General features: G+C 36.9%; 1 protein-coding gene across 1 annotated transcript in view; it reads right to left on the bottom strand.

The window, feature by feature from the left end:
• Positions 1-26,497, bottom strand: part of cfap299 (cilia and flagella associated protein 299) — a 61,830-nt gene that overhangs the window by 11,748 nt on the left and 23,585 nt on the right. The gene's annotated exons all lie outside the window — the stretch shown is intronic.

Here is a 26,497-nt window from a genome sequence, read left to right as displayed (position 1 = left end):
GTATGTAGCGAACAGATCTTTAAACCACAGCATATTGGGAGTAAAGGAAGCAGCAGCTCCACATTCTGCCATATGGAAATAATGGAAAGAAATGAAGTCACTTCAGATCTGCTACACCATAAAAGATAGGTGCAACCTAGTATTCCTATCCTATGCTAAGTGCACTCAGTGTGGGGTTCTCTGTAAATAACACTAGTTTAAGTGCATGCTGGTGATTGCTGACTACAAATGCCAATGGCTACTCATCCATTTGATCACTATCCCTGGGTAAGAAGCAATGAGTTTCATGAGGCCCCAAGAGGTGGTTGCCCAGTGGGATGGACAAACTAATAAGCCATCTGCTGTTTTCTTAGCCTGTAATGAGAAGGAGGAAGGAAAAAAGGAGGAGGATGAGAGTACTTCCTGAGCAGAAGTACTTTTTCCATTTACCTAAAGCAAAGCTTCATATATTATTATTATTATTATTATTATTATTATTATTATTATTAGGATTTTTTTTTAAACCTCAATAACAAATAAAGTCCGAATACCTGGCCTGGTGTATATAAATTAATTTGCTAAAGTATATTATTATTAACATTTTTTTTACCTATTATTAATAACTTTATATTTACCATAAACATCAACTTCAACTGATAACCAGTAAAATTGTTCATATATTGAACATGAGCATGCACACCTTTTAACACAGAAAATCCTTTTTTTTTTTAACACTGCAATACTATTGATTTTTTCTTTTAACAAACAAATTTTGTTGGAAGATGTGAGTTAACATTAAACATTTTAAATTACAAGCCTATCATGATCCAAGTCTATCATGAGTGAAAGTACTGGTCAAGCAACACCAGTTTACAAGTGACCAGGGGATAAAAAATGTAGGGTTTATGATGTTTCCAAATCGCATATTCAAATAATCTGGTGTGCAGCTTGTCTTCTGCTCCCTTTTCTGTCGGACATCTTTTTTTTCTAGAAATGCATCTTTAAGCTGTAGCTTACACCATCATTATTTAATATTAAACATTAAACACACTATCTTTTAAGAGTCTAATGAACCGGCAGGGGGAATTGTGCCAAGTCAGAGATACGTCTTGTCTATTTGGGTTTAATATATGCAAAAACAGAATATTGTTTTTCTGAAAAATAAAAATATCTTGTGATGTGAGGAAAATAAAAGGTCTTGAAATACATATACGATTTCTTGAAAACATATATTACTGAATTATATCAAGAATTATAGGGTCAAAACTTTGGCACCGATGACAAAAACACAAATCAGTCAAACCAAGATTTCTTTAACTGATTCGACCAAACTTAGACATAGCTGTGCTTTATCCCCATACTTTTGGCTTGCAAATTACTTATGGGAAAGAAATTTTTAAGTTTAGCTCAGACATGTGCAGAGCACCTCAGCTCATGGGAGACAAAGGGACGTCCATATCTGTGAATCTGCTAGAGACTTCCAAAAAATGTCATACAACAATTCCATGCTCATCCTTTTTACTGGACCTTTTTTTCCAAGTCATAACTTTTTTATGTTTCTGAGTCACTGTAGATTTCTACACAACACTATAAAGACAAATCAAGCAGTAGTGAGGAAAGATGGGCTTGCCACATATACATTACGACAGTGCGGCGCTGTGTCTTTATGTCTTTTATGTTTTGCCAGGCAGGGTATGCTCAACTGTGTATCTTCACCACTTGTGTTGAAGCGCAAAAAATGATTCGAAATCCTTTCCTGGCCACAATGTTTAACTTTGCACACCCTGCTATGACATGGCATCCCAACTTTCCGGAATTGAGTTAGGCTTCCTGATGTGAACTTAGACTTTTGTGCAAACGAATGAAGGATTTTGGGTTAGAGAAGGAAATGACATTGTCATTATTAGAAGAGCTCACTGTCTGCACAGGAGAGTAATGCAAAGCAAAGCAAAGCTGAGGTTAACCAGGCCTGAATAAAACATGCAGAACTGCTCCTTGTCAAAACTTGAAAAAAACTTCAACTCATCATCAACCTGAGTGTGTAAAGGTGAAGGTCACTGGGAATGATTGGTACTTTAGACAAGTAATTTAAACCAGATATTTCTGTAAGTGTAATGAGTTCATTTATCCATTAAAGAGCTTAATGCAGAGCTTCTTAATTCTTTATCCTCCTTTAACAAACCTTAGCTCACAAATACTGTATCAATTGATTCAAACAATGCTCACTTCTGGTTGCAGTTGTTAACATAAAAAAATATTTTACAGCATATTTATCAGATTTAAAGGGCACACTCTGTTTGTTCCCATCTAGAAGATTAACAGAAGTCTGAACGCCTACACATACTACACCCTTCCTTCTGCAGGTGCACTTGAGCGGCACCTGAGGACTGGGATTTGTCAAAAGCATTTTATCAAAATGGGACGGCTTGTGAAGGCGAGTCTGTGTCTTATACATTACTTTTATTCATTATTGCCTGCCTTGATTTTGCGTAGGTTGATTTGGATCATCGAGTCCTCTCACTGATTTATGGCCAAGAAATCCCACCAGAGTTTGGATTTATAGTAAACTACAATTTCTTTTTGTGTAATAAAATAAAGTCAGTGTTTAAGAATGACACTTCAGGACTTCCTTATTGTTTTTTGTCTGGAACATCTGTTGAGTTATTGCAAATTTTTTTTTTTTTTTTTAATCGAAGAGTTGAAAATGAAGTTCCTACCACATTTAAATCCAGCATCGCTGTTATCCGGTAACAAGTGAATCACTTGCTACTAAAACATAACATCCTATGGTTACAACCACCCACAACAACCAGCCTGAATGAATGAGGAAAGTTTATGGTAAAATCAACCTTCTCAAATTCCTTGGTCAGACATAAAAGGTCTGCCACATCCAACTTTATTTTGCAGTGTACTCCCTTCCTGTTATTTAAGAGGGATGTTTTAAATTGAGTAAGGGGCAAATAAATGTGGCACATAGGTATTCATTGGGAGTAATAAAAAAAAAAAGGTCTCAAAGAATGGGTGCCTCTCTAACTTAAAAAGTGCAGCTTGGGGTTTGCTGCAGCTGGACGGCACATCGGGTGACTCCCTTTGACATTCTTTTCATTATTTTCTACCACAGACAGAGAGAGAGAAAGAGAGAGAGAGACAGAGTGAGAGAATGCGAAAAAGAATGAGCGGTGCAACTAGAAACAAGTTTTCTACCAGTAGCAATAAACAGGGGCAGTTTAATTTATTTTAGTCAGTCCAAAGAGATATGGTAGAAATTTCTGCATAGTCCGCACCATTTCTTATTGCTCAAAATTGTTCTTGCTACGCTTTAGCTGTCAGAACATATGTGAGCCGTGAAAGCTGTGAAATGATTATTATAGCCAAACCTTTAACAAAACATGGCTGTATAAATCTAAAATAAAACCCGATATGTCGGATAATTACTCTGGCTATGGTCATTAGAACGGCATGATTTTCAAATATATACTTTGTATGTCCATGTCCTGATAAAAAAGCAGTCTAATATATCCTAATGCATTGCAATCACGATAATTATATAGTGCCTCTGGCCTGAACAGACTGAGCCTCCTGTAATTAGGAGGGACAGTCCCAAATGTGCTGTGATAACATTCCTGCCCCTGTGAACACCGGAATTTTGGGACAGTCTTCTCTTTTCTTCTGCCCTACTGATTCGGGCTTTGAGTTCTATTCTTCATTTATTTGCTTGGAATGGCACTAAAGGCTTTAGCACAGCAACCAATGGAATTAGCCAGGACTACTCAGGCTGCGTAATTAGCCCTGCTTTTTATCTGAAGCTGAGCTGAGTTTAAACATGCTCATTGGTTCACATTGAGAGCCAGCACTTCCAGGTGGTCCAGTACATCAGAGAGAGAAAAAAGAAAGAGAGAGGGAGAGAAGGAAGGAGAGAAAGAAAATGAACAGATCTTAAACACCCTTGTATGTTTACACAGCATGGATTCCATGGCCACTTCATCCATCTTGCGTAACCGTGGTCGGATCATTGTTCTCAGAGATGCTGACAAGGTGCAGGGAAAACAAAACAAAACACCAAAGTCTATCTTGTGAGATCTAATATCTCTGCTAGAGACGATTCATTTCCACTTTGATCAAAAGGAGTGTGATTGTGAAGTGTCATGAGAGACGTCAAAAGAAGGCTGCACAGGTGCATGCTGCATTCATAATAGGGGGTGCGGTGCTGGTGGCGGAGGGTGTTGTGTTTCTGCTGTATCTCTGTGAGAACACCATTCAAAAACCAAAAACCCTTAAAAAGCAATTATGTTCTATCCCACATTTTTGCTACAGTATGAGGCTGGAAGCTAATGCGAAATATTGCTTTAATGAGATTTACCTAATTCCATGATTTCCCCGACATGTATCTGACTGCATGGCTACTTAAATCAGCAGTGTGTGTGAATAAACACTTTTCTTGTCATATGACCATTCTTTACATTTAAATTCATTAAAAAAACCTCACTTTATACCTCATGGTATAAATATAAAAACCCATGCCAGTTCAAGCTTTGCGATTTAGCCCCATCTTTGATATTCTCCTCTGTAAAGTACACAACTGTGATGACATTGGTCTCAAAATTGCGTTGTTTACTGTAGTCAAAGAATGCTTTTCATCTGCCCACACAGATTCATTTTAGGAAAAGCTGGTCTTGTAACCATGTGGACCAGTGGTCAGGTACAGTAAATTTGCCTATAAGCCTAGTTTATTACAAGCCTTGGCACAGTTTTGGTACTTTATAATTATAGTAATCACAGACTAATGTATGAGCATTATTTAAATGCAATCACGTTTATAGCCTCGCACTGGAAAATGCATTTGGAATGTAAGGGCTTTACAGAATCCGAGCAAAAATGTAGAGCGCCATTCCATTAATCTATAAACATAAAAAAAATGTATGAAACTATTTAGATACCAACCATTTAATCATAGAAAAAAAAACCCAAAACAAAACAAAAACGGACTCTTTTAAATATTCAGGGCACTTGCTATAATCACCATGTTAAAAAAAAAAAAACAGGAAAGAGGGGGAGGATGCATGTCTTCAAAGCACTGGGTGGAGGGTAATTTCCACCCTTGGATGTTTACACCATTGTGATCTTAACAAGTTGACCAAAACGCTACTAGGGGACATAAAAGAAAACATACAGTACATTTCATGCTTTCATGTCAAGCGTCAGTAGATATCACAGTTCTAACCCTGCTTTAATGCCATACATGTTCAGATTTTGCACCAACAAGATTTTAATATGATTACACAAGTCTATTTTTCTCTTAAGAGCTCATATTGTGGTATTAAGATTTCACGAATAAGCTATTGACATATACTCTGGGTGACATGGCAAGTTGCAAATCAGATTGATGGTTTGCGGAGCAGCGCCCAGTGACTAATATGTTATCTACTTCTGTGACACAATGTACATATTGTGTACATACGTACAGCCCAGTTCCTGATATGCCACTGTGTATTGAACAATAGTGTTTAAATAAGATATCTTTAACCACTCAAACTCCCAGGACCTCTTGGCCAGTCCAGGTTAAAATTCCTCTGCCTCATAACTGCAATGATTTTTGTTTTCCCACGAGATTCACAGAACTTACATGTAAATTTATAACAGTTAGTGATTAATGCTATGATGGATAACTAAAGAATATGGTGGAGGTTAAAGGGTTAACTGATGAGGGAAATGCTCATAACAGAGAATAAAAAGAAATTACTTATTTCTCACTGCACCGATAGAAACCATGATTGACTGCAGTAAATTGTTCTCTCTCTCTCTCTCTCTCTCTCTCTCACACACACACACACACACACACACACACACACACACACACACACACACACACACACACACACACTTACTTTATGAATAAAAGCCAAACATATTTAAGCACTAATAGTACCACACCCCAAACCCACCAGATTATAGATGTGTTGTAATGAATGTTTATACTAGCTAACCTTCCTTATTATAAAGTATGCACAACATAATTGAGGGTCAATATTTGCAGCTGGCTTCCAACCACACAAAGACAGATTTTTTTTATATGCAACAAAAGCTAAACTGATAATCCACTTATTATGAGTCCAAACAGCACACAGTTCTGTGGGCATGTAAGTTTTATTAGGATTCTGCCACTTGTTTGTCCATAATGAGTGGAAACCCCAAATTTGGCAGGAAGACGCAGAACTCCACCCTTGCTTCCCCCATTGGACTGATGTTGGCACTATACAGTAGTACGATATCATGGTAAGTTTTGATCCATGTGACCTTAACTATGTTTACAACATTCCAATATTTTTTTTCCCTCACAGATCCCTTGGTCTCAGCAAAACAAGAAGCTTTATGTATAATTAATTAAATCACAATTCCTATCTACGTAGAGCTAGAATGCATAGGCAAAATGTGTTGAAATGAATTTGATTGACAGAAAAGTGTTTTTGGCGGCACGGTGTATTAGTGGTTAGCACTGTTGCCTTCGGGGTCGAGGGTTTGATTCCAATGTTAAAGTTTGAAAGTTCTCAGATTAGGCTAATTGCCATTGTGAACGCGCATGTGAGTATGTGTGTGTGCGCCCTGCAATAGATTGGCACCCCATCCAGGATATACCCTGCCTTATTCTCTAAGACTCTTAAGATCACACCCATGACCATGTACAAGGTCTGACGATGAGGGAGGGAGTGAATAAGAAAAGCGTTTTCACTATGTTCAGGTGATCTCATGTTTGAATTTTTATGAAACCATACCCAGCTATTTGTTGGGAGTCCAATAAAACTAGCCCTGCTCTCTGTTTGGATGGATGACATTATTTTCTCCCCGGTCAATCATAGCAGTACTGGCCAATCAGTTGTACTTGTGAGTTGATGTACTGTATGTAAGAAGACAGTTTTTATTTTGTGTAGCTGCTTTGAAACAATGATCATTGTTAAAAGCGCTATATAAATACAATTGAATTTAATTAAATTGAATTGAACAGTTATTACATCATGTCAGAATGTGATGTTACACAAAAAGCAGTTTAAAACCATTTTTACATTTATGGCATTTGGCAGATGTCCTTATCGGAAGTAAGCCTTTAACATCTTTGGTCTGTATTTGTTGAGCAAAGGGGAGGAATAGCTAGTGAGCAGGAATTAACCAATGACCAAATTAGGAGGAATTTAAGTTTAAAATATTAGAAAAAGATAAATAAAAAAGTACATAAAAAAATCTTGGATGCTAATAACCAATTTATTTATGGTCATATTCATTCACTTTTCATAAGAGTTCAGGAAATTAGCATACTGATAGCAAAACGGCAAAGAAGCCTTCTTACCAATTTGGGCTTCTGTCACTTAGACCTTCTAGCACCACCATCAGGCCAAAATCGATGAAATACATAATGTATAAATAAGCTATACATAGATAGATAGATAGATAGATAGATAGATAGATAGATAGATAATGTATTGATTCTGAAGGAAATTTTAGAATCCAATAATTATAAATTTGACAACTAATCTTACAAGATAGACTTTGGTGTTTATTTTTTTTCCTGCACCTTGTTAGCATCTTTGAGGACAAGGATCCGACCACAGTTACGCAAGATGGATGAAGTGGCCATGGAATCAAAAGATCAAAATAATTTAATAGCCAGCAAACAGTATGAACAACGGCCACATAAAACAAAATTCAGAACACAACTAACAATAATTATAAAAACTGAACGTATACTTTCTAAAAACTAAACGTATCCTTTAGTGGTTAAGGTGTTGGATTGATGGGGAGGTCACCCATTCGAGCCCTGATGCCACCGGGCTGCTATTGTTGGACCCTTGATCAAGGTCTTTTACCCCAATGTGCTCAGATACATTCGGCGTTGTGGTGGCACCTGGACCACATACAGTAAGTAACTGTCACAGAATCAACAGATATACAGTATCTCCAGGGTGGGGAGTATTGGTTGCCTGATGTGCCAGGTGCCACATGGACAGACCCTACCCCCTTTACAGATAAAAAAAAAACAAAAAAAAACAGGGAATATAACAACAATATGGCATTCTATTAACATAGCAATAATGTTGTGTAATTAGCTCTGTCAAAGAAAAAGAGGGAAAACAACAATGCTAGCATGTAGTTTATTTACATAAGCACTTGCAAATGTGGTAACATTTTATTGGATTCTAAATACAGATGATTGTTTCAGTGGTCAAAAACTATTTAAGAAATGAAAGACTTGTTAACGATTGATTTTTACTCTTGTAATTAAAGGTTAAGCATACAAAAATACACACAGCGAGGAAATGAGGATATGATTAGACCTTTGAAGTGTACAATAGGCTTGAATAGGAGGACAAGTTTACCCTATATTTAGAATCGAACACTTTGCTTCATTCAACACGAGGAAAACTACAGGCTGGAAATTACTTTTAACAACAATCAGTATTATCTGTAGTTCACCAGGAATGATGAGTGAAGTGGGATTTTTTTACGTCAACAGTGTAGTGATGCTACGAGCACAAAGACATGCATATTAGCTTAATATAATAGCACTACAAATTGCCTGTAGTGTGTAAATGAGCATGAGTTTGTGTATGTGTTTGCGTGCCCTGTGATGGATTGGCACCCCATCTAGGGTGTCCCCCGCCTTGTACCCTAAGTCTCCTGGGATAGGCTCCAGGCTCCCCACTTCCATGTATAAAGGATATAGCTGTGTAGACGCGAGTGAGTGCGTAAGTAAGCAGTGACTCAGCACAAGGTCAGGTGTATTTGGTTGGAGCACTGTGATTATGCTTTGGAATGTGAAAGAATTTTAACAGGTACTGATATGCAACATGGGGTAAAATGTGGTTTTAATGAAATAAATGCGATAAACGGACTTTTAATTTTATATTAGCAGTAAGCCAAAAATAACAGACAGCTTTATGGACATTAGACAATCTGTTCTATGTTGTGTTAAATGATACCTTGCCAAAACACATAAAAGCACTGAGTCTTCAAGTAAATATCTAATTCTAGGGTTTACACTATCATTTTTAAACAGTATTTTTCCTTAGTTAAGCTGCTTTCTTTTGTCTCTCCTTAAATCACCAGTCACTCTGGCTATTTGAACTGACATGGGCGTTTGAGAAACCTATCCTTTTAGGAACCGTTTAGAAAAAAAACAAAATCGAACCTTCCCCTTATTAGCCTAAACTGAGGTGGGGGGTGGGGGTGTTGGGCGGTGAATTAGCAGAACTGGGAAGTGGCTTTTAACAGCCTGATTTAATTAGTCAATTCTGGCATAAAATTATATTTTTCAGTAATTGCTGGATGCTCTTTCACTCTCTACTAACATGATAAATTTTAACAATATATTATAGAGGACAATTGTATTTTATATGTTTTTCTGCTTCACTAAAAAGCACAGAGGACATAATTACAGGGCGATTGTGTGATACCCCGGCCTTATGGAACACATCTGGAAGTGGCTGCATGGATATTCTCTAATACTGGCCTATTTTAAAGGAAATCTTTACATACACATTGTGCTCTAGTTACAGCGGTCTTCACTGCTTCCTCTTCCTGTTGATTTGTCTTGTAAACTGTTTGTGAGCAGAATTTGTTTGCTACATTTAGACGAAAATGTATACAGTGGGTTCCTGTAGGATTAGCAGTTATATTCAGACCATTTCATTCCAGGAGAGTTTTTCTCACTTCTAAACAAGAACACATTTACGGCAAAATTCATGTGTACACCTAACTATTAATGTTATTAACTAAATCACTTTGTGTTGCAATGACCATCACGTAAACCTACTCTGAACATAAGTACCATAACTGAATAAAACATCAAAAGAAAAATCAAAGCAAATTATATACATAATAGTGTGATTTAGATAAAAATAGTCACAATAAAAATTACCTTGCAAATTGACATACAAAAATTTACATACTGGGTGGGGTATTATAGTGAAAAAAGTATAGTGTAGTTTTATCTTTAAATTGCTAAATATTTAAAAATCTTACAATACCCATCAAAGTTTGCAAACATCTTCTAATTCCATGGTCGTTCCTGATTTTTATTTCTTACTACACTGTGAAACAATGCTGAAGGCGTTCAAAATATGCAATAATCTCCTTTAAACATTTACATTTACATTTACATTTAGGCATTTGGCAGATGCTCTTATCCAGAGCGACTTACAAAAACAGTTGATATTTAGATGTATCTGCTACTTATGATCTGTGAAGCCTTCATACCAGCTCTAATCTGCGGTGTTGTTTGTTATTTGGTGATTTCTGAAGCTGGTAACTCTAAATGAACTCTGCAGCAGGGGTAAGTTTTAGTCTTGCTTTCCTGGGATGGTCTTCATGAGAGACAGTTTTATCATGTTGCTTGATGAGTTTTGCAAATGCACTTCACAATACTGTTCTTGCAAGAACTATTCCATAACAGGTTGCTTTCATATCTTAAAATAATAATTAGCTGTTGTATACAATCACATAATGTCATATTTGTTATTTTATATATTGTTCCAAAAAGTAGAAAAAAAAATCTCATAAAGTAATGTGTCCAAACATTTGACTGGTACTGTATCTCCAAAATCCAAAACTGAGCAAACAAACAAACAAACAATAACAATAACAAAATATATTGTTGAAACTGTGTGTGATTTCCTTTCAGGTCACATACAGTAAGGTAACATAAGAGATGGGACTCCCAAAATAAAAGACCCACACTTGGGGTCACACTTGATAAAAAAAAGGGTTATTTTTTATGAACTTGGTTTTCTGAATTCTGTAGTACAAGTCATACTAAAAATATTGCTCTAATTATGAAGCATTTTGGGGATATACACTGCCCCCCCCAAAAAAAAAAAAAATAATAAAATAATAAAACAAAAATGAAAAAGCCAGTTTATGTGTGAAAATGATTCCTCATGCTCCCAGAATCACACTTTCACAATTTGACCCCGTCCCGGAGAATGCCTGTGCTGTCAAGAAAGAAAAACCATACAGATGTAATAATCTGGTCACTCAGTACATTCAGGTTATCAGCTGACTTAATTTTATTGCCAAATAACATTGCTGAGCCTGAACCTGAGCAATTGAAGCAATTCCAGATCATAAACTTGCTTTCAAAAGCTTGTACAGTGGCCACTATGCATGATGGGTGCATCGCTTCATGTAGCTCCCTTCTTATCGTGATGCGTTAAGATAGGCTCAATCTGAAGACATCAGATCACATGACGTTTCTCTCCATTGCTCCAAACCATTAAAACCCATTTAATTTAATTTAATGTATTATTTTAGACTTTATCCTACATTTAGCCTACAGTACATGCTGCACTAAATTTGGAGTTCAGTAATGAAAAATAGAAGCATGTTACATCCATTAATCTACGGTAGTTACTTAAAAATACAGAGTAATTCTGCCTAAGTGGAACAAACGAAGTCAAGAAAATTTGTAAAAACATTTGTGAAATATGGATTTATAAGTCCTAAATTATAAATCTGGAAATAAAAACGCATGCAGTCAAAGATCATAAAACATTCAATGTCATCCACTTGGGTTGTTTGCTTAAAAAGTCTGGGAACCCAAGACATACAATATCATGTAACATAATAGTAGGAAACTATTAAAATAAATAGTGGCATGGTGGCTTAATGCTTAGCACTGTTGCCTCGCACCTCAGTCTTAGGAATTCCTGCTGAGGTTTAATTTCCCTTCATGCTTGGTTGATTGGTGTTTTCAATTTGCCCATTGTGTGTGAAAGGGTGCGTGTGTGCTTGTTCCCTGCTTGGATTGGCACCACATCTGGGGTGTACCCTGCATTGTGTCCTAAACCTTAGACCCCCCTGCAACCCTACATAGGATAAGCGGTATAGATAATGGATGGATGAATGGATGGATGGATATTAAAATAGTGAGATTAACCCAAGCAGTTCATAGTCGTAAATACCACATTACAAACAAGAATGACACTATATGGTTGTCTTTTTAAAATATTAGGCTAGCTAGAAAGGATTTGCTACCTAGCTAGGCTAAAATTACCTAGGGCTAGCTAGTTTTACCTTCATGATTAAATCTGTTGCATTTACCTAGCCTTACTAAAATAATGGAAGCTATGATTTTTTTTTTGTTGATTTTCCTATCTAATTTAGTCATAGCTAATCCCATCCATTACTAGGGCACTCTTCCATTAAGGGTTGAGCAAACAACCAGGGAGGGTGAAAGTATCACGTAATGTCAGCCAACCATATCTTTTCAAACTGCCTGCTCACGGCTTTTAAAGAGCGGCAAAACAGATTAGAAGAATAGCGCTTTCCGATCTTTCCAGTCACATGAGCTAGTTGCCAACTATAAGTTGCCCATAATTTTCTACCTGAGAATGAAAGGATGTCTCCTACCTCTACCCTCAAAGGAGCCAATGTAGCCAATCACCTACATCATCACCTGGGATTTGAACATGCTCTGGTCGATATGTGTTTTTCTCCCCAAATTATTCGTCACTGATTCCCTCCCGCACTTCCATGTCAAGGCTACAACCACCAACCAGGAAGGGAGAAGGTTCCAAGCCACGTGAAGCCACCAACCATATCGTATCCTTACAATCGGAGGACAACTCTATCTGCTCCTTCCGCTTGTGTGAGCTAACAGACGCTTGTGATTGGCTGTAGAGCCTCCCCTCTGAGAGAGCTCGGCCAATCAGCTCTGTCTAGGCCCCAGGCTGCAGGAGGCTACAGCATCACTTGTGAACCTCGGATGATGGGATGAGCACTTTACTGCCGGGGCCAATATGCTTTTTTAGTCAAAGCATAGAATAGCAAAATAATAAAAGAAATGAAAAAAAAAATGAAGTAAATGAACTAGACTAGGTTTTTGATGGCTTATTTTATAATAAAATTAATGATAATGTATGTTTTACTGTATTATTATGATATAACATCAGGATTGTTACAGTTGCGTCACAGTAAAGTAACACTACAATCTGCCCAAACTTTAAATATTCTCTCAGAATATTAGGCAGCCTATAGTATGGTCATATACACCACATTTGATGTATTATAATTATCTTTACACATATTTATATTACAGGAATAATTAAAATATTCGAGGACAAACACTGAAAAATTGACATATCAAAAATAAGAAAAGCAATACGTAATAAGTAATACCACTGTGGTGACATCTGACATACTATCAGTTTGAGGCCTGCGTCATAGTGAGCTCTAAGGGTGCAATAAAAATAACAACTGCAAACAGCTGGTGGACTGTACACACACACACACACACACACACGTATTTACACATGCTGACACATTATGTTAGATGGCCTGACATCTTGTAAAGTGGAACGGTTGTTGTGACAAATTGTTTCGTTTACAGTAGCTGGAAAGAAAGTGCAGAATATAGTGCTTAAACTTCAGGCTAATGCTATGTCAGGGATGTGCAGTGATAATAACGGTAACCCCTACAGAGTTTTTTTGATCATTGAGTCTGGCCAGTGGAGGCTCTGCAGTCGATCTGGATAAGTGGCAGCCATACGCGTCACCGGAAAGAAAGCAAACTCCAGTGGCCCACTTGTTTAAGCTTGGCTCCCAAACACCATGGGCTTCTTCTTGTATACACTGTGAGGTGCCTGGTGCTAAACATGTGTTAAACAGGATGTTTCACTAATTCAGGCTTTGCACTAATGAGGCACTGCTGGGCCAGGGGTGTTGTCATTGTCTTATTAGATGTATTAAATCAGCAGGGTATGTCCTCTTAAGTCACAGATATTAATCTTTGAACCTAAGCTAACTGTGCAAGTGTCTGAATGGACGTTGCTTCATGTACTACACTTTCTGCAATCCAAATAAGCAGGATTTACTCTGGACCCAGAACACAGATCATTACTGTTCATGTGCCTGAAAAATAAGTGTGCCAAAGCATTTTTGTCATTACAGATTATGAATTAAGTAATTAGCTTAGGCCTTAGGGTTCATAGGACTGGCTAATTTGTGTAATCAGGTGTTGAAACTGCTCATGGGAATTCGTAGACTCAGGCTAAAAAGTTCGTTAAGGGAGTTGCAAACAAAATCAATGCAAATTGCAATGCCTCAGTGATACCTGCAGTACTTTTGCTTTGCTGTTATTGGCCTCGACCAGAACTAAGACAAATATTGTTGCACTACCATTGTACTGTATATACAGCGGTATAAAGTATAGCTCCACATTTAGCTACGAAATGCATAATTATCTTTGATCTTTGAAATCCACTTTTCCATTTTTAGTACAGTATCGTTATTGTAGCTTGATTGATAAAAATATTGTTCTGATACTGATATGCGTACTATAATTGAGCTAGATACGACAAATTGTTTTTCACCAACGTATGTGAAACTTTAAATACATTTAATGTCTCTCAGAACAACATGCTTTCCCAGTAAAAATACATCAGTGGACAGGCAAACCTCAAATCTGATTTGATACCATTCCAACATTTCAGACCAGTCCCTTTTTCCTTTTGGTGCCTAGCTAAGTTCCCAGAGGCAGGATGGTGCTGTGGTAGTCACTGGATTTTGAGCAATACTTCTCCATGCTTGGAAATCAAAGGTCAATCAAAGGTCAATGACTAAAGACCTATAAGGACTCATGCTTCCCCCTGAAAAAAAAAAATCTTCCCAAAAGTGCGTGACTGAAGGTACTTAGTTAGTACCTTAGAATCTAGTGTAAGAATCTATCCAATGATCAAATCTTCAAAACGGTTTTGTAAATCACTTTGGATAAGATCGTCTGCCAAATGCCTAAATGTAAATGTCAATAATAGGCTTGAATCTCCAATAATTTTTGGTGCTGACCACTTCACTTTCTATTTAGGCCTCCAGTGAAGTCTGTATTGCATTACTTTGCAATCTTTGTCTCTGGATTTCCTCCTCGATTGTAGTTTGCTGTTTACTCCTTGGTCTGGTCTCGATTTAAAGGATTAGAGAAATCCTCATGATTTGTCATAAACATTACATTTGGAAGACCTCAAACTTGTTCTGTCAGACTTAAGCAACATCCACATCTATGATATATATAAATCTGTCCTGGCAGGATTATTGTTCTGCTCTTGATTGATATATATCAAACCTAATCCCTGTACTTAGTACTGAATATGTATCTCCTTAGTCATAATGATTAGAGCAGAAAAACAGCTAGACTTTCCATCAACATTTGGAAACACCTTTTCAACGAAGCAATCAGAATGAAGAGGAAACATACAGGGCTGTCTATTACAAAAATTTGTCCAGTCCAATCTGCAGATGTTATATAAGAAAATTAGTTCAGAGAAGTGTTGAAAAAAGCTGCCAAAACCTCTGGACTACTATAAAGTTGTGGCAAGGCATCACTAAGAAAGGCTTGGAAAAACATTTTGTATGAAGTGTGTGCAGCTGCTAAGTTTAATTGTTTTTTATTTTTTTTGTTGGTTATGGCCACAAATATGAACCTGTTACTGCAACCAAAGAAAAAAACAATGAAAAAATAAAAATCCCAACATTTTAACAAGCTGGATCTTCACAAGTCTTGCTGAGGAGCACTTATTGAAACCAAAAAGATACCAAACATTCACCTACTGTAAAGCAGGAAGTATTTTCTTAAGAAGATTTTGTAATGGATCCCAAACTAAAGGTCTGTTATTGAAGGCAGCACTGCAGAGGAGAGATGTCCGACATCATGTTCCAAAAAAACAGGATCAAAGTGGGTGACATAAGCCAGCACACCCTTCAGAGTAGAAAGATAAATGGACAGCATGGGCTGTTATCAAAGGCTTGCCTGTTTGTGAGATTCTGATTAAAGTGCTGCAGTTCTTTTTTTTCCCCCTTCCCAGTGGAAATAGGTGTTCAAACATGACACTATTTGGGTTGGCCTGTGACTCTGGTAAGAAGCTCCCCTCACACTGCCAATGAGACCCTTGGGCAGTTGTGCCGGTGTGCTGTGGGCCTGATGGTTCAATGTTTTTGCACAACACTTTCCTGGCCATTCTATATGCTATAATGGCCTAGAATTAAATCCTGGACACATCATCTTTTTCCTCTTTTTTTCTCTCTCCACTAGGTAAGATCATAGCGTAGCATAAACATATAGGCCCATTCGAAACTTGGATGTACTGTAGTTTGATTTACTGGCCTGCATCAATCAAAGAGAACATTTACTGTAAAATACTGGAATTGTGTAAAGAACTTTATAATGCAGTATGCAGTTAACCCTAAAAGAATAGTACTGAACCATTAACTACACAGTAGCAATGTGGTTAAAAAAATATTTCCATCAGAGAAGACTTTAATGTTTGGTTAAGGCTATATGGGTTGCTGATTGAAAGGTCGGGGGTTTGGGCCCCAGCTTCACCAATCTTCCTCTCTGGAGCTCTTGAGCAGGGCCCTTAACCCTATCGCTGTATTAACCCTGGCTGTCCCTGCGCTCTGACCCCAGCTTCTTAACAGAAATATGTGATAAAGTCATTTCACTGTGCTGTAAGGAACATGTGACAAATGATTGATTCTTAATTTCTCCAACAATGCAACAAGAACGTACAGGACTAAACAGCTGTGTGGCCATAAGAAAACCAGTTGTTAAGGAGACTAATCAGAAAAAAAGGCTTCAATTTGCTGGGATGCATAATGTATAGTGTTATGAAAGCAGCCCTGGATCACTTACTTCGGAAAGCAATTGTACGAGATGTCTGGAGTCCTGTGGCACCCACAGGGGTGTATCAGACGCGTCTTCAGATTCGCCTCAACACTGTCTAAGGGAGTTGATGATGATAATGATGATGATGATGGTCAGGTCTAGGCGCAGCGATGTAATGTGGCAATAAAATGAAGTCAGCTGATAAATGACTATAACATCTATGGAGTTTTTTGAAGCCCTTGATAGCATGGGCATATGCCAGGGCTCAAATTGTAAAAGAGTGGTTCAGGGAGCATGAAGAATCATCTTCACACAAGAATTATCCACTGAAATCAAATGTAAGATTAAAATATTAGTGTAAGCATCTTTTTTTTTTTGGCTCGGAAGTGTAGAGTTAATCAGTATTACATCAAACTACGTAGCTCTTACTCACTGTTCTCTCATGTATATTTTGCTTGTCCTGCTTAACAAAACAACTGCAGCACTTGAATGAAGCTCAGTTCTGGTAAGCGCTTGCATCGTTCTAATGTTAATACATCTAACGCATAAGAAAGATAAATATTTACTAAATACATTTTAATTTTTGCGCAGAACATTACCATAACATCAGGTGCAATGGCACTTATGCTGAAGCTGAGCCAGTGCTTATTCTACTGAAATGTGTTTATCGCTGCTGTCAGTTTGCCCTGACAGATACCAGGCCTTCCTCTGACTAAAAAGATGAGCAGATTTTGTTTGTCAGGAGGTGAGGCTAAACAAGATGGAGCACTTTCACATCACGAAGCAGAGAAATTACCTCAGCCAGAGGGTGGCTGGGTGCAGGAAGCTGATAAGGGGAGCGATGACGTTTGAACTCTTACGAACATGTGGAGGACAATGGCTGGTTTCAGTGTAATCTCTCAACGATTTTTTAAAATCAGATTGGAGTGCACAAAACAAGCCTAAAAGCAAAAAAAAAAAAAATTGATGAATTTTCACTATTAAGCACAGTGACAGACTTAATGTAACATAAGATCCATAAACCCAGTAATCAATTATCCCAACTGTCTCAAAGTATGACTTTAACAGGTTTAAGATAGATTCCAAATGTACTCATTTCATCAGTTATACATGAGTAATGAAAGTTGTTTTCAATTACACCTGGTTAACAATGTGTGTGTAAACCTGTATTTACCCAAATCAAAACCTTGCACACTTTTTGGGAATAGAACCAAACCTCGAATACCAAGGTATGACGTGTGGAATACTACGTTTAAATAATCGGTTGTGATTTGTGTTGAAAAAATCACATTGAACTGGAAATTCCTGAGATACAATATACAAGATATCTTAGGATAAAGTGATTAATTTAATCCTATCTGACGTTTTAGCAGATGAGTAAATCTTGAAGCTGAACTATGCGTCTGTAATCATGCATTACAATAAGATATAACTATGTGAGGAATTTGGCATGCCATGTCCTTTTAAATCACAAGTTATCCAATGAGGTTAGTTCATTGGAGCATACATTAAACCATGACAATAATTCACCAGGAAGTGTCCTCACGCAGTTTGTGATAATATTTTAGGTGAACAGCTACGCATACCAAAAGGCGTTCCTTGAACTCGTCTAACAAGATTGAAAGTTTGGAGATCCAGAGGTGTGGGATTAAAGCAGCAAAGAGAAAAATATAACGGCGTGGACGAGACAGAGAAAGATGGAAAAAGACTCTTTCGTGGAAGACGTGTTCAGACCTATGTGGGAGAAATGCTGTACAGTATTTACTCAGGTGGAATAATACACATCTAAGCAGGCCACTGTGTGGTGACAAAACAAAAAGGATTCCAAAGAATGTGCTCCATGTGCTCCTAAGCCTGCTCAAGTGTAATTGCATTTCCCAGATGGATAGTCAGCCTTGACCAACAACGGGGGTTCACGTGAGAGTTCCAGCCATAACTCTACACATGGCGACGTGATATCACTCACAGAGGAATATACTGTTTGAACTTCTGACTCAATTAGAAAATTAAGACAAATGATTCATATAGCTAACTAAACTGTCTAGGAAGTAACTATTTTCACTAACTTTTGGTGAAATAAAAATATAAAATCTAATATACCCGCGGTTTTGACATAAATGTCTGGAAATGGTATTGATGGCTGTTATGGAGCAGGTGTACATTCCTAAAAAGAAGAGCCAGAAATCCTTCAGAGAGCAGAGGTTAAACGGTTCCTTACACGTACATGAACACATGTCATATGTCATGCTGAAAAATGAGGATTGTAGGTGGGAGTTGTTATCATAATATCACAATGTCGGAAAGTGGATAAGACAGAATTCCATAGTCATAGCGAAAAACAGGTGCACGCTGAACCTATCAAGTGGTCTAGGATAACAGGGCTGAGTGACTTTCATGATGCACTTGGTGTCTGAAAGGTGGAAACAGTGATCATCCTTGTCAGGTACTTTTTTAAATAAAATTTTTTAATTATTTTGCTTTGTAGGAGAAATTATCTCGTTATTTTTGTCTTGTGAAAAACCCTTTTTAGTACTACTGTATTTGGGTTTGGATCACAAATCAGCATGTTGCAGCATGGTGGCTTAGTGGTTACCACTGTCACCTTGTACTATACGTCCGGGTTCGATTCCCATCTCGGGTTTGTGTGCATGGAGTTTGAATGTTCTCCACATGCTCGGTGGGTTTCCTCAGGATAAAGTGGTATAGATGATACCTTACCATCACATTCAGTTTTTTAGCTTTCCATTCCAGATTTAGTTCACCTGCTGCTGTTATAATAAGTCCCACTTTTCTGGAAAGGCTTTCCACTAGACTTTGGGCTCATTCGGCCACAAGAGCATTTGCGTTGCCAGGATGTCAGGATTCCTGTAACAAGATTTCCCTTCACTAGAACTAAGGGGTAAATAATGTTCCAGCATACACCCACATACCTGAAAATTCTGTGCTTTCAACTTTGTTGGGTAGACCCACATCTATATATGTCAGCGTATGTTATGATTCAATTAAAAGAACCCACCTATAGTTTCAATCCCTACTGTAGATATCCTACCAGTATTACAAAAAGGAAGTGGCCAAGAAAATGATAGATGGTTCCAGCTAATCTTGCTTCAAAAAACCCAACTGCCCAGAAGACTGGAAACTGTCTTTTTTTGACAGAGCTCATCAGGAAACTGTACCTCGCATTGAGCAAATCCAGATAAGGCACATTATACTCCTCTCCGCCTAAAATGTGCTGAGCAAAAATAGATCAGTCTATGCTTTATCTTTTTTTTTGATGATTTTAGGAAAAGGTCACAGCTGTCCTTTAGAAGAAACTATTAAGCAGGATATCTTCCATGCTGTTACCAAACTTTTTTATCAATGTTCGGATCATACATGTCCAGATTATGTCTGGTTTGATTTAAGCTTCTTCTTGAGTGTGCATCACGGACCAAGAGCATGCAACTGCACCTTGCATCTATTACGTTTGTTATCCCATTCATTTCATGGGTCACATTTGTTGGGTATGGTGCGGGAACTGAGCTTTTCATTAATGGCAGCTGCTTCTTCCAACTGGGGCCAATCATCTCAAATATCTGTAGGAGAAAAAAAATGCAGAAATGGGATCTGCCTTCACTGTGCTTTAAAACATCAAACGTGTCACAACAGAGTGACTGTTGTAAAATTATTTTTGATTTCTTCCATAACGCATCCAAATGCCAGCCACAGGAAATGATTTGAAAGGGCCCTGTATTAAAAATACATCCAGAAGGCATAAATAAGTTTAACCTGCTGTAATTTATTTATTGCCTCAGAGAATAAGGCTCAATTTCAGATCCATGGATTTGGAACTGTGTGTTTTAATTAAGATCTATCAGTTTGTAATGATCTCTGATGACTTTATGGGAAAGTCAAGATGGAACGTTTTCCCTATTGGAAGGTGATGGTGTTTGTAGGGTAACAAAAACAGACAAAATTGAGTTCATGAGAAGAATGAAAAAAAAAAAAATCAAAACCCTGAGAAGGTTTTATAGAAGGTTTTGATATTTTTACACCTTTTATAAAAGGATATCTTTGTCCAGTCTTTGAGTGAGGCCAAACTGATGGGTCAGATACTCCAACCGACCCCCAGTCCTTTGTGTGGCTTTCAAGACAGGGTCACATGATAGCTTTTCTAAGGTGCTTTCACCTTTGGTCAACTGCTTTGAAACCAACATGCTATTGTTATTTTACTGGCCATGACAGGGACAAAGGGCCGACTGACCGACTCACACACTGACTGTAAACCGATCTGGCTGGGAATTCCACTCTCATTTCTATACTAAATGTGATCTTTGGACTGCATGACTGACCACCTTATTATCTATACGCGATCAAGGCTTATCAATATACACAGTGCTAGGTCCACAGACCAAAGACAAGCACCTGCTTTGTACAGGAAGTCCTATTGGAATAATTGGTCAAATGTGCTTGATTTTCATGCAAAACCTTAAAAAATGTGTGGCGATACATTCATAACAAAATTAACCAAAGAAAAAAAAATCTTCGAGGATGTCTTTAAAAGTTTTTTAAAACTTCTCATATATTCCATTGCAAGCTAATGCAAGATTAATCACATGTCAAACAAAACACCTTTACAAGCTTGGAAAAGCAAAAGTGTCCCATCTACCTTTATGACAATGATAATATTTACTTTAAGGGAACAATGTCTACACATAATTAGAAGATTATTAGTAACTGCGAATGGACTCATACTGATCGATGTGACATTATCAGCTCTGGGGTTATATAGGTTTTATCGTTAACTCAGAAAGAACAAAAGGCAACCGAGGCGCCACATGATCTGTCTTATGACTGCAAGTAAGTTTCCTGAATTATTATTTCTTACTTTTTCATGTTTCTGGTCTCACATGCATTACTGCAAGAAAGATCTCAAACTCTAATTAAAAAAAGGCTTAAACACATTTGCTAACAATATGTTCAGTGATGCGCATATCCTCCGCGCCAGCCACAATACGCATGCTTGTGGGTGTTACTGTTTTAAGTCCTGACACAGTATTAAATTCTAACAACCATATGTGTGCAGTATTTATGTTGTGCTGACATTCTGAACATAAATTTTTAGGAGCTTTGTGGTTTTAAAACAGCTACACATGGAATGTATGGATGTGGCTGTCCAGTAGGATTCAAATCTGTACTCATGGAGAAGTGTTAATAAATCAGTGTATGGGCTGAAGTTGGAATCGAAATACTGAATTTCCAACCTTAATGACAATCATATGAGTTATGACGAGTGTAACACATAAGCTGCATCTTCATCTGCCTTACTGGTAGCTTGTATGAATCTTGGAACTCTTCCTTTAATCTTTACTGCCAGAACTCCACACAGGGCATGATTGCTGACATCATCATATCACTTGCTAAAGAAAGAGAAAGAAAAAAAAAAAAAACCAAACGTGAGGGTGGCGTGCGGTGGAGTGTGAGGCGGGGGTTAGAACACCTTCGGTTTCAAATGCGTACCTCCCAAACAAAGGAGCCCCTGAGGCACCTTAGCACAGGTGTGACCTGGATTTGATAAACTTAACTTCTTACCCAGAGTAAATAATGCCAAAGCTGCCCAGGTGCACCTTTTGTTTGTGTGTGACTTTTGGCAGCGGTGCGACTTTCGCAACAGGGCTGGGGGAGGAGAAGTATAATGCGTCCGAGTTTGAGGCTTTATGAGCTCAGCTGATGGCACAGATAACGTAAAAAAAAAAAGAAGAAAAAAAAAGGCTTGGAAGGGTCGGGTCATTCCCTCCAACACAGCCTGTTCTGTAGGATGTTGGCAGATGACTTTAATCTTGGCAAAAGGTTTAATGACACTAGCCATTCATAGCTTCTGTCGTTGAATTTTTTTGATGGGATGAGTGTTTCAGATCTTGCCTTTAGGCTAGATAAACAAATAGTTTTATTACTATTTTTAAAGCTGTCAGCAGATTATTAAGTCATTTATTGGGGGGTGAGCTCTATGACAAAATAGTTGGGCTGTGTTTCAAATAGAGTGCTGTGTGGTCTTCTGACATGATGCAAAGGATTTTTGTGAGGAAATTGGTTTTAATGATTTATCAGACTACACCATAGATTATACTCCTGTTCTCACAAATAAAAAAAGGTTAATAATTCATACAGTGAAGAGTATTATGCTACGTGCTGAGAGAACATGTTTGATCAGGCAATCCCGAGGGCTTAGATAGACTTCTTTACAGTATAGTTTACACGAGTGGGTGGTCTTAATATTCATTGAAGATTAACCTTTTTTTCTTTTTTCTTTTTTTTTTTTTGTAATGTGATTCTTTTTTGTAATGCCATTTAGAGAGAGCTATTTTTATCCAGTTTAAAGGAGGCAAAATCCTAAGATTAAAAGAAAGAATACCAACCCAGAAAACACAGGAGGGATAATTCAGGCTTTATTCTATAACCATGTTTGACTGATCTGATCTAATTTACCTGATTTAAAGCTAGCTGGTGCCAGTATATCAGTGTAGTTGTGTAGGAATTGTAAAGAAAATATGAACAATGAATGATAATAAATTAATAAATTAATTAATAAATTTTGTTATATTGTTACATTGTTATATTGCATACTGTACTTGCATATATATATATATATATATATATATATAAATAAATATATATATATTTACATTGACAATATACAATAAATAAACAATTTACTGTTTTAAAACTTGTGTGTATATATATTCTGTTTTATATATATTATATTCATATATTCTATAAAAAAAAATTAAATTCCAACGGTGTTTGACTGAACACCTAGTACCCTAGTAACCCAGTGTAAGAATCTATGCAATGATAGAAACTAGAAAGCACTGGATAGAGCATCTGCCAAATGCCTAAATGTAAATATACACAGTACTGTGCAAAAGTCTTAGGCACCATATTATACGCTGCACCAATTTTGTTATACATGTTTATCATGTCTTCATAATTATGCACAAAATCATTCAGTATTTATATATAACTTAAAAATTAATAAATAAATAGCATTACAGGATAATATATGCATGGCTGTAAAGAAAAAAAATATAGTACAAGACCGACCAGTTTTCAGATGGAAACAAAAAAACTAATGTTGCAATTGATGTTGCATTAAAATAGAAAGCAGCGAGTGTAACAAAGCTCACTAAAACCTAACAACTGTTTTCTTATAAAACTGCACAAATCTGTGTCTAAAACTCCTGATTTTAAGAAATGAGTGTTCATTCCAAATGTTTCTCTTTATAGAAATGTATTTTATGCAGAAATGTTTTTTTTCCAAAGCATCTTTTGCTTATGCCATATTTGTATGTGCCCATGATTTTTGCACAGTACTATACTGTAAGTAAAATAGTTGTTAGGTTTTACTGAGCTTGCTGGAGAATATGAGTTCTTCTGGTAACTTGGTTCTTTTTTACTGTATATTTTGTTCTTATCCTCCATAGCTGTATTTTCTATAGCAAAAATTTTACTATACTTCATTTTTTATTTTATTCCATATTTCTTTCTCATTATTGATCTTTTTTAAGGTCACAGGTGGTCGTATAAGCATTTCACTGCATATTATATTGTGTATGTGACAAATAAAATTTGAACTTGATTTGAAATATATATAATTTTTGTCAATGTATATTATGTATGTAAAGTGGCTATTTTAAGACATTTGTATATGTGTATACAGTATGTTGTCTAGCTGAGATTATCTTTTGCTAGAATTTTTAGGGAGTGGTATTACGTGCTCAAATCTTGGTTTGATTTTATATAAGGTTGGATGGGAGGGGGTTAAGAAAAATAAACATTTTGCCAAATGTCATTTTTCATCAGAGGAAGCACTTTAGAGGGGGGGGGAACAAAATGCAAAAAAGGGTCAGGGGGGTCATGCTGGCATAATATTGTTGGTAATACACAACAGTGTTTTGTTCTAATATTTTTCTTCCCCTCATTTCTAAACACAGGAAGTGTTATACCAGACAGTGCTTGATTCACAACTCTTTTTTTTTTAGTCTGCTACAGTGGTTTCTTTGAATATTTGCGTAAATGAACAAGCTGTAACTGAGTCTGTTATACCCACCTTGGTAACACCCGCATATAATGCTAAATTGAAGTGGCGGTGTAGTATTGTTTACAGAATCAACATTTTGAGGGAAAAATCAGGCCAGGGACTCTGTCTACACTTGCCTGTCGTACCTCATGTGATCTTATAATTGCGACTGCTAAGGGGTCATATAAGACCCGACAAATTGTGGGGATATGTATACCTGTCTCCGGTTTGTCATTTGTTCATTTCCCTTGGGTTGCTTGGCTCTTGTTTCATTAAAAACATGTAATGTTGTCAGTAGTTGATGCATGTGACAAGCAGTGATGATAACTGTGTAGCCCCGTGTAAAAGGTCAAAGCAACAAGCAGATGATTTGAGTCCTGAACCTCTGACAAACAAATCTCTTTTACAAACTTAACGTTACAATAGATATTGGACAATCTTCAAGAAACATATAGAACAATACCAGTGAACGTTTAATCAAAGTATAATAATAGATGGAAAAAAAACGTTATGGACTTTGCCCTTTCAGGTTTCTTTGTAACATGATAAGCTTCAGATGTTTGCCTGATACAAATTAGTTTTACCCCAATATTAACCTAATTGTGGATTATCTTTTAATATATCCAGTAAGTAAAAAAAAAAACTGTGTGCATTCATGTCTTAAGCATTTATTTCAGTTAATTTGTATGTATTGATGAGAAACAAGAACATGAATTAGATGGATTTCTTTACCTGGAGTTCCTACTGTTTAACTGGATACTTGCTTGTCATCAAATAACCTATGTATGCTTCATTTTTTAAATCCAATTCAATTTTATTACACAATTACAGAATTGATGATTAAAAAAATATATGATTAAATTCATGATTTAGTCAGTAGGCTTCAAGAATGTGCACAGGTGTAAGAGAGAAATCACAAAGAACAGAATAACAGTACTGTATGTACAGTGTGCTCAGTGTCTAACTTGATGGTTAATTATTTATTTTATTCTCTACTAAAACGTCATTACAAAAAATAAGTTTAAAACAATACAAAAAATTATACCCTAAAAATAATACTCTAATATGTTTTTTTTTTGTGTGTGTACTGTATGTGCTTTTGGTATTACTGTAGAAATAAAGAAAAAAAGCACTTTACTTAGCTTGTATTGTTGCTTTTGCAATGAAACTGTACAACATAAAAGGTTACTGCATTTAGATTGGTTTTACCATGTGATACCAATATGAAGGTCATTTTTTTCAATAACTGACGTGATTTATTCAAATTGCACATGGTAGAGTAACTCTTCCTCTGAACAAAGGTTCTGCTCAACATAGTCTCCATCACAAGCGATGCAGCTTTGAAACCTTTTGCTCTCTCGAAAACTCTTTGAAAATCCCAGTTGTCTCAGTTGATGTTCTCCTACTGTCGTTTGTCTTCAATACTGGTTTCTTTAATCTTTACCCATCTGTGCACATTGCTATTGTCAATGCCGGTATCAACTGCGACAAAAAGGACTTTTAAAGAGGATTTGAGATTTGGGACCATCAATGGGACAAACGCATAGCTTGACATGGAGACTATGTACCTGACTATGCAATTTAAATGATGGAGGTCAGTTAATAATAAAGTTATGCCCGCTTTTGCATTATTTTCAGTCCAAGCCATATTTATATATTTATCAGGGCTGTCAATATTAAAGTGCTAACACACGTTATTAATGTAGTAATGTAGTGTAATGGCTTCCCGTAATCGCAGTGCAGATACCCATCTGTGTGTGATAATAGGACGTTTAACGTGGATAATAAGATGACTGGGGAAACATCACACGATGTGCAGA

The sequence above is a fragment of the Clarias gariepinus genome, chromosome 21 (genome assembly GCF_024256425.1).
Source record: "Clarias gariepinus isolate MV-2021 ecotype Netherlands chromosome 21, CGAR_prim_01v2, whole genome shotgun sequence".
NCBI classification, from domain to species: Eukaryota; Metazoa; Chordata; class Actinopteri; order Siluriformes; family Clariidae; genus Clarias; species Clarias gariepinus.
Note: the sequence above shows the minus strand (reverse complement) of the source record. Positions and strands in the feature narration are given on the sequence as shown.